We start from the raw sequence: 10,284 nt of genomic DNA on the forward strand, positions 1-10,284 counted from the left end.
GACAAGACTTAAATATGGAAGACATTTTTCAAATTTTAATTTATTTAAATTAAAGTTGACTGTTTAGCGCAAAAGCAATCATGACATATTATGGATCTGACAGAAGTAAAATGCAGAAGTAAAATGGATGACATTGGTGCAAAGGATCAGAGAGGGGACAGGAGATATCCTGGTGAAGTTATTGTGCTGTTGTTGATACAAGACTGCAATAAGTAAAGAACACATTTTGCCAGCCCTCAGACAACCACCAAATTACAAATGCAGAATTAGAGCCCGAAAGGCGATGGTGAAGAGAGGATGAATGAGAAGAGTTCCTCAGTCATTTAAAAGAGACTCGGGAAAGAAAGGGTAAGGAAAGAACAAATAAGAGAAATGGACAAAAGTCAGCAAAGTGGTAGATTCATGTGGAGCTATTGTAATAATTATATTAAATGTGTTAAGATCCCGATTAAAAAGCAAAGATTGTCACAATGGATAAGGATGAGAATTAACATCCAAAATACTTTCCATAATCAACAACCACAACTGAGATAGTTTAAATATCTAGTTACAGGGGGCTGAAGAGATGGCCCAGCACCTAAGATTGTTAGTTGCAGATGGGCTTGGTGGTACATGCCATTAATCCCAGCACTCGGGATACAAAGACAAAAAGATCTCTTTGAATTCCAGAGGCCAGCCTGGTCTACAGAGCAAATTCCAGGCCAGGCAAAGCTACATATCAAGTCACTGTCTCAAAGAGGAAAAGAAAAAAAAAGCACATGCTGCTGCTCTTTCAGGGGGGCCTGAGTTCAGTTCCCAGCATCCACATCAGTCAGCTCAAAGTCATTTTTAATTCCAGCTAAACCTCAAAAGGATCTGACACCCTCCTCTGGACCGGACACACACACAGAGTGATACACATGCACACAGACACACACACCACACATGCTTTCTCTCAGATACATACACACACACACACACACACACACACACACACATACACACATGTGCACACGCACACACACACACATTCTTAACAGTCTTTAAATAACGAAATTGTCCAACATTAGGACAGTGACATACCACCACACTTGGTTCTTAAAATGATTTTTTTTGATTTGTTTAAGTTTGTGTGCATGAATGTTTTTTTTCTTATCTGCATATAGGCCTGTGAATGACACGAATGCCTGGTGCCCTTGGAGGCAGAAAAGGGTGTCATGTTCCTTGATGTTAGAATTACAAATGATTGGGTCACCTTGTGGATGCTGGGAATTGAACCCAGGTCCTCTGCAAGATCAGCATGCTCTAAACAGGGAAACCATCTCTCCAGCCCCAACCATACTTGTTATAAGAACTCAGAGGAGTAAACATTAACATCAATGAAAGAGATTCCAAAGCAAAGAGTATCATTGTTAAAAGGGGGCAGGAGGAGGACATTTCATAGCATAAACAAATTAATCCAGCAAACATACAATTCTCGATACATGTGTAGCTAATAACAGTATCTTTAAACATTTGCAGTGGAGTGTAAGCACAGATTGACTGCAACATCTGCCATCCCCCTTGATCTCTGGCATTGATTTGGTTGCTCTGACTCCTAAGCAGGTGCACCTCATCCTCTCCCATCTACACACACACACACACACACACACACACACACACACACATACACACAAAACTCCAAAGCTCTGTAACCCTTCTAAGAGGGCGGCTTTCTCTTCCCTCAGACACTTCTCATCTGTCTGCATTAACTGATGATACAGTGTCTGAGGGTGGAACAGTAGCCACACTCCCGGCTGGGACCACCACTCAAGCTTTTGTAGGAGAATGTAGGGTAGTAAGGAACCAAGAAACAAATGCCAAAAAACAGAAAGGTAAACGTGTATAAAATTTTCTTCCTTCTGAGTTCGAGGCCAGCCTGGTCTACAGAGTGAGTTCCAGGACAGCCAGGGCTATACAGAGAAATCCTGTCTCGAAAAACAAACAAACAAACAAAAATTCTTCCAATAACCAATAGAACATTCAAACAGAAAAACAATAAACTCGTAGAAAATGTGGCCCACAGTTATAAAATGTGATTTATTGCTGCTTTCAGAGCGATGTTTCTCCAAACAACAAACTTCACATTAAAAAAAAAAAAAGGTACACTGAACATTCACCAACTGTTTCTCACTGCAACAGAGTTAGATGAGAAAATAATAACCAAAGGTGTGCAGAAAAGATCAATCATTTTAAAAATTAAGCTACAGAATGCCTAGCCAATCCACTGGCAATGGAAGAAATAACCACAGACCGAAACCATTTTTGAAGTGGGAGATAGGAGAATGTAGCCTGCTAGAGAAGCCTTTTAATTATCCTTCTAATCCTCTGGCAGATCGGAGCAGGGCACTGTACCTCTTGTCCTACTTAGCACCATCGTGTCCCCTCCTCCCTGGATAAGACAGTGTTATCTAGGTTCTCAACATCAAGTAGTACGTATAATTACGTGCCAGGTGTTTAGTGGCTGATGAACGGAAGATTACGTGCTTTACTGACACTCTCCCTCCAGACTTCCCAGCCATCCTCTGAACAGCAGTTATTGTACTCCTTTTAGTTATTTAAAGGGTGGGGATACATGGAGGTGAGCCCTCTCAGATCATAGCACTGCTGAGCCAAGATTCAAATCTAGAAGGCAGACCCAAGAGCCCACTGTGTTAGCTACTACCGTGTGCCAGCACAACAGCAGGAATCACATAGCTCTAGGGGAAAAGGGGAGTACAATTTTTATTTTACACATTGTGTATTGGCCACAAAATGGCTTCTCTCCCAAATGTAACCATTTCTTTCCAATTGGTTGGGGATGGCAGGAGAGTCATAAACAGTTTATCAACATGTGCCTATAATAATTTCATCACTCCGTAGGTAGAGACAGGAAGATCAGGAGTCCAAAGCTAGCTTAGGGCTTATTGGGCTACAAGTGACTTTGTCTCAAAAAAAAAAAAAAAAATTGTTTTTTAAATCTTGGAAAAGTCCATACCATACCATGCTTATTCATTATGATAACATCTCAAGGACTGGTAAATGAATCACAGGTGATTTGAAAAACAATGAACTGGGGATCAGAAGTACCTGCTTGTCAGCTTTGTGACCTGGGGCAAGTTACTTCTAAAAGGCAATGTAAGAAAATGTAAGTTAAGTGTTAGAAATCTAAGGTGCAAACTGCATACAGATCGGAGAGAACTCGGAAGACCAGTTGAGAAGCACTCAGATTAACTGACAAGAGACAGGATCTAGTCATGTGTCTTGTGAATGAATTTAGCTGTCACAGTAACCAAAAACCTGGCAAGAAGCTTCTTATTATACCACAGCTTTTAAGTACGTTCTCTCAAATGTAACCTTTTCTTTCCAGCTTGTTTGGGGGTTGGGGGGGAGCGCATGTCATAAACACTTATTGGCAAGTGCCTGTCCTTGAGATGTTAAGGGAGAGAGAGCTTAATTGGCTCAGACTTTGAAGGCACAGCATCCTGGCAGAGAAGGTTGGGCAGTTGGAGCAGGAAGCTGCCTGCAGAAGCAGGAGGCTGCTGGTCTCCTTGTGTTAAGAAGGGGAGAATGAGTCAGGAAGCAGAGAGTGAGCACTGGTGTTCTCTGGCCTTTGCCTTCCCTTGTTAGTCTGGGACCCTTGTTCATGGGATGGTGTCACCCCATAGCATGGCAGGTCCCTTCCCTGCCAAATAATTCTCTCTAGAGATACCTTCACACGCAGGCCTACTCAAAGCGGTGCCTCACTAATGACCAGGGTCTTTTTTTTTTTTTTCTCTGATTTTTGAGACTGAGTCTCATATATATCTCTAGCTGGCTGGAACTCAAGGAAATTTGCCTCTCTGCTTCCGGAGTGCTGAGACTAGAGGCGTGGGCCACCACAAAGGGCACTTTCGAAGTGTTTCTTAAACCAGTCAGGTTGATAAGTGATCCATCACACTCATTTCGTTTGCTTTGGCGACTTTTATACTTTTCTGAATAGGAATTTTGGTATAAGAATTATTTTCTTAGGCGGTGGTAGCCTTTAATACTAGCCCTCGGGAGGCAGAGGCAGGCAGATCTGAGTTCGAGGCCTGCCTCGTCTACAGAGAGAGTTCTAGGACGGCCAGAGCTACACGGAGAAACCCAGTCTCGGAAAAAAACATTAAAATTTAGAGACTGTAGGATCCGTACATTGTCACCGCTGGCCCCTGTTACCTACAGGGCGCTATGACTCTTTGGAACTTTCAGGCTATAATGCAGTTTGTGGGTTCTATCAGGTCCAAAAGAAACTTGGGACAAATGGCTATGTGGTACCTATCAACATACCTAAGTGCATGATGGCCTCCTGGCTTGCTCAGTACAAGTCCCGAGGCTCTTATCAGCTCTTCCACCCGGCCTCCTACCCTAAATTTCTCCAGCTCATGGGTTTCTCTCCCTCCTGCCCCCCTCCCCCACACCTTCTCATTCCTTACATCTCTTGTCTCCCCCACTAGGCACCCCCTCTCCCTCTCCTTTGCCTGCTTTCCGTTATTTTCCTCTCTTGCTCCCCCTACCCGCATGGCTGGGTTCAGTCTGCTAGCCAAGTTCAGTTTATTACTTTCTCACTCTCTGCTCTGGACTATTCCACACGCTCCTAGCCATACGCTCCCTCATATCTACAATAAAAATGTTTCCCTAGCCAGTTGGTGGTGGCCCATGTCTACAATCTTAGCCCTCAGGAGGCAGGGGCAGGGGCAGGGGCAGGTGGATCTCTGAGTTCTGAGTTCAAGACCAGCATAGTCTACAGAGCAAGTTCCAGGACAGGGCTACACAGAGAAACCCTGGCTCAAAAAAAAAAAAAAAAAAAAAAAAAAAAAAAAAAAAAAAAAAAAAAAAGCCAACCAACCAACAACAAACAAATAAACTTTCCCTTCAACCATACCTTGGAGCAGTCACAATCTGAGCTTATATAGTTTATTACAATGGTAGTATTTCATATATATTAATATTCCTTCTAGGCTCCGCCCCACAGTTACCTGACAACAGCCAGGTATGCCAACTCAGTATAAAAGGGGCTGTCTGCCCTCTCCTCTCCCTTTTACCCTTTTACTCTCTCTGTTCCTTCTCTCCCCTCCCCCCTCTCTCCACATGTTCCTCCCTCTCTCTCTCCCTCTTTCTCTCTCTTTCTCTGCTTCTACCCCCTCAGCTCCCCTCCCCATGCCCTAAATAAACTCTATTCCATCTATATTGTATGGCTGGTACCTCAGGGGGAAGGGATATCTCAGCATGGGCCAGCAGAGGCACCCCCTTTCCACCTCACCTTACCGAGCACCTCCACTAAATGTGTCCTGGCTCTTTCTTTTTTTATAAAACACAACAGTATAGATGTTTCTCCCATTTGAGATGGTTATTATATCACAGCTGAACAGAAATATCCTGTCGTAGGCTAAGCCTTTTCAGAGATTAAAAAGTAAATGTAAATTACCTAAGAAAGAAAAAGTCTATAAAATAACACGTATGCTACTATTTTTTGTATGAAAAAATGTATATGCATGGAAAATACTAGAAATATCTTCAACAAATGTTAGTTGGTTGGCAGTTATCTTTAAGTTGTGTGATCTGGGTTGATTTTTTTCCCCCGGAGTGTATTTCTGTTTTTCAATGTGTTTTCACTGAGCATATAAGCTAGACCCTCTCCCCAATGTTATATACAAAATGATGCTTGGGTTCACTCTATCTGATGGATGGGTATGTGTGTTTGTGTGTGTGTACACACACACACACACACACACACACACACACACACACACACACATATATGCATGCTTTGGTAACCGTGTCGATCTTTTCTTTATTAGTCCAGACAGTATTTCTCATGTTAGTCTACGGAGATATGGGGAGAGAGCTGGACTGTCAGGGGCAGCTGCTGGCACAGGAAGCCCTTCGGCCCCTCCTTCCTGTTCTTCCTCCGTTCAGCCCAGTGCCATCATTCCTTCCAGTCCTCCTACTCAATTAGGCCGTCTTTCGGCATCTAACACTTGTTGGGTGGTTAGCTCTGCAGCTAGCCTGTTGTCAAGATTTTAAGTACTCTGAGAACAAGGTATGCTGTGAATTTCAAGGTTTCTCATGAAAGGGGGTTGTCTCAGAGACCAGAATACAACTTATGAAATGAAGGTCATTCTGAAGACACGGAGAGGGTGGCAGTGAAAAAGATCAACAAGGATCTGTCCCAGGAACTCCAGGAGCAGAGAGAAGGGAGCGCAGAGTGAAGGCTGAATTCCAGCCTCTGATTATCCATGCACGCATCGCTTTGCGGACACTTGGGTGGGGGGCGGGGCGGGAGACGCTGAGCACAGCTTCTGAGAGATGGCCATGGAGCTTCCAGACCCCATGTCTGGGAAAGCAGAGAGCTCTTCATGCTCAATCCTCAGAACAGCTATGCCGAGGATATATTACAAGTTCTCTAAAGCTTGTAGGAGTGGCAGGAGAAGAAAACAGGGCCATTTCAAACCTTAAGCCTGCGACTTAGGATCAGAAGCCTGCCTCTGCGGCTCACTGGCTCCTGAATTTCCTGCTCCTTTTCATTTTTCCCACTCTGAACCAATTCTCCTTTTCAGTCAGGTTTATTTTCGTCTTATGTATACGAGTGTTTTGCCTAAATGTATATCTAGACATCGTGTGCCTATCTAATAACTGCCTGCAGAAGCCAGAAGAAAGGAAAGGATCCCTGGAACTGGAGTCATGGATGGTTGTGAGCGACCATGTGGATGCTGGGAACTGAACCCTAGTCCTCCGCAAAAGCAGCAAGTGCTCTTAACCACTGACTGAGCTCTCTATTCCATTTACAGTCTTCCTTGTTCCGCATCTTGCTTTCCTCCTTTTTATTTTGTGTATGGTGTGTGGCTCTATGTGTGTGTGTGTGTGTGTATGAGAGAGAGAGAGAGAAGAGAAGAGGAGAGATTGTCAGGACTGTCCTGGAAATCAGAATTCTCTTGCCTCAGCTAAATTACGGGCAACCCCAGCCGGTCCTTCATCCATTTTTCTTCTTTAGACCAATGGTTTCTATTGACTTCCTGTGGCTAAGTGCTAGGCCATCTTTATCTATCCCCACATCCATCTGTGAACAGCCTGGACTGAGCAGACTGAAGAATAAGGGCTTTCTCGTTCCTGACATTCTCATTTCCTTGTTTGTAGGCGAGCCACCTTTTTCATGGAGAACTGAACTTGGGTCACTGTCCACCTTCATCTTTACCCATCAGCGTCTCAGCCACATCCAGCTCAGGGCTCTGCCAGGAGGCAGTTCCTTGGTTCAGAAGTAGTCCTCAATTCGGTTCTGCTGCCAGCACTGGTGTGGACTGCCAAGCCTTTGGCATCCCTGTAATGTCAGGCTCTGGCCTGATGACTTCTCCAGAAGGCAGTCAACAAGTCTAGAGTCATGAATTTATTAATTTTTTTTTTTTTTTACCTTTACATTTATTTACTGTGGGAGCTGTCATGTGCCACAGTCCTGAATGTGGAGGTCAGGGGGCAATTTGTGAGATTAAGGTGTTTTTGTTTTGTTTTGTTCTGTTTTTGGTGAATCCCAGGGGATTGAATTCAGGCTTTCAGACTTGGCTTCCAACACCTTAATGGCTAAGCCATCACATCAGCCCCCAGAGTGAAGAATTTTGAAGCAGCTTCCTCCATGCAAGTGATAGGTTCTAGGATAAGACCTTTCACTCAGTGGAGTCCCCATTACCTCTGCTCCACCGGCTTCTCCATGACTATTCGTGTAAGGCTTACCACGAGAATCTGTGCTCAGGGCTAGAGCCCACTCACAGTACAATTTTCCTTTCTGTGTCAATTGGTCCTGTTTTGGAGAACTGATTTACCAACCTCTAGCAAGCAGCCTATGTTCCTGATGTTTCTTTAGCCCAGCCTAAAAGAGACATGTGAATAAGGCTAACCCTGGAGTCAGCCCGGCCTGGCCTTGCCCTTGACCTGATCTGAACTTCCCAGCACTTTGGACCAAAACAGCACCAGCCACACTCAAGTTCCTAAGGTCACAAAGGCAAGAAGAGAGTCACAAGCACAGAGCCAGGGAGGTCTTCCTGAAGGCTTATTATGTGTGCATTTGTATTCTCTCCTGGCTTGTACACAATTAGCTTGCAAAGCTGTGTGAACAGAGATCATGAAGCCTGGAGACCAATTACAGGATCCTACTGCCCCCCAACCCCCTTCCCCTGAAGCATTTCCTTGGAAGATTCATCAAATTAAGCCCTGAGCCGCATTCTGGCTCAATATAGAGCCACCATAGAAGAAGAATGACTCACCAAACAACTTCTGCCTTTTTGTTTCGGGGGCTTCATTTAACTGGTTTATGTCTCAGAGTAAAGCTATTATAATGACATTATCCACCTAATGAGCAATGGTGCAATCTTCCCCAGTGGCAATCTCTAGAATTATGCAGTGTTTAAAAGCCACCACGACTGCAGGGAATAGTCACTAATTTTTCTCTTGCAAACACTGTGATCATATTCAAAACGAATAGTTGTAATTATTTTGGTATTTTTTTCTGAACATTTAATTCTTTTAATAAATCATCACTCCCCAAAGAAATAAGCACAGTTCATTAGCAATGCTAATGAAAATGTCATTTTTAGTAAAAATCTTACCCAGAACATCATTCCCTGGAGCAAGATTTCCAGGAGCTTTGTTTGCCAACTTTATTAATGAAAACTTTGTGCCATGAGTCAATAAATTAAATATAAAACAGAAAAAAAAAACAGAGAAGGAGAGGAAGAGAGAATTATCCTAGACAAGTAATTACATGTACAATATTTTTTATTATGGTTCTAAAAATAGAGTCACAAATTTCCAAGGATTAGTAGTAATCCTTTAAAAAATTATTTTATATGTAAGGGTGTTTTGTCTATGTGTGTCTGTGCTCCACGTGCATATCCGGTACTCAGAAAGGCCAGAAGATGGCATCTGATTATCTGGAACTGGAGTAACTGATAATGGTGAGCCTTCTTGTAGGTACCATGATCAAACCTGGGTGCTCTGGAAGTCGGTGGGCTTTACTGCTGAGCCACTTCCTCACCCCATTAGCAGGATTTCTTTGGGGCACATTGTGGGCATAATGAGGACGTCTTCACTCACATGCAAACAAGGGAACTTTAAAGACATTTGAAGTTGCTCCTTTGCACGCTGTAGTCACAAGCAGCACGGACTCAAGATTCCAACTGCCACACCCCAAGGCATCAGCTATGTAGTTCCTGGCTTTCTTCTCAGATTCATCTGTCCTACAGAGGTGTAATTTATTCTAGTGTCTGGCTTATAATTGATGCGTAATCTATACCAGTTAAAGTAGGGATCTGATGAATGAGGCCTTTGTTGGAATAGCTGACTAAGCAGTTTTTTTCCATTATAATTTTCATGATAGCCCTTTTAAGGAAGTTTTTAATGCCATTATTGAAACAAGTAGTGGACCTGAATAAGGACAAATCAAGGCTATTATTACACAGACGCTGTGCTAGCAAGGGGCAGAGCTGCTCTCTCTTGAGACTGTAAAGCTGGCCGGGAATGGTGACGCTTTATAACACAAAAGAAGGGAAGGAAAGAGCGAAGAAGAGATCCTCAGGTATGCTCCAGATGGTGGTGTTCACATGACAGAGCTAGAGGGGAGGTGGCTAGAAGTGGGATTTGGGGAAACATTTAGTTTCCAGTGGTCTTGAGTAGAAGCGAGGGCATAGGTTAGAGAAAGCTGGCAATCATGGCGTAAGCCCTGATTCTCCAAGGCCAACCACTGCAAATGTGGAGGTTATCTTCCTAGTCTGGTTGCTACAGAGAAAGGTTGGGGGTCAGAGTTCTGTTGGCATATCTGGTTTAGTCAGAGCCCAGTGCATATTCAGTCATATACATCAGCCAGTTTTCACATTGCCTCTTTATCCAAATCCATACGAACACCTTAAAATGATGGGCCTTCAAAGGGGCTTACCAACCTATTAAAATCCACTTGAAGATGAACATGGTAGTATATTATTTATAATTCCAGGACTTGGGGTGGGTGTGGGTGGCCAGCACAGGAAGGTTGCAAGTTCAAGGCCAGTCTGGACTACATATCCATTGTGTCTTAAAATTTTAAAAGAAAAAAAAAAAAAAAGAAAAAGAAATCTATTTTTAATGGGTATGTGAGAAATGGTAACAGGATGGATTTTATTGGTATATATAGGTGCTTCTTAAAACTGCTACAGGTTGCCGGGCAGTGGTGGCACACACCTTTAATCCTAGCACTTGAGAGGCAGAGGCAGGTGGATTTCTGAGTTCGAGGCCAGCCTGGTCTAC

General features: G+C 43.5%; 1 long non-coding RNA gene across 2 annotated transcripts in view; it reads right to left on the reverse strand.

Moving 5' to 3' along the window:
- LOC116085803 overlaps positions 1-10,284 on the reverse strand; it is a 28,219-nt gene that overhangs the window by 8,144 nt on the left and 9,791 nt on the right. The gene's annotated exons all lie outside the window — the stretch shown is intronic.

Source organism: Mastomys coucha, unplaced genomic scaffold (genome assembly GCF_008632895.1).
Source record: "Mastomys coucha isolate ucsf_1 unplaced genomic scaffold, UCSF_Mcou_1 pScaffold12, whole genome shotgun sequence".
NCBI lineage: Eukaryota > Metazoa > Chordata > Mammalia > Rodentia > Muridae > Mastomys > Mastomys coucha.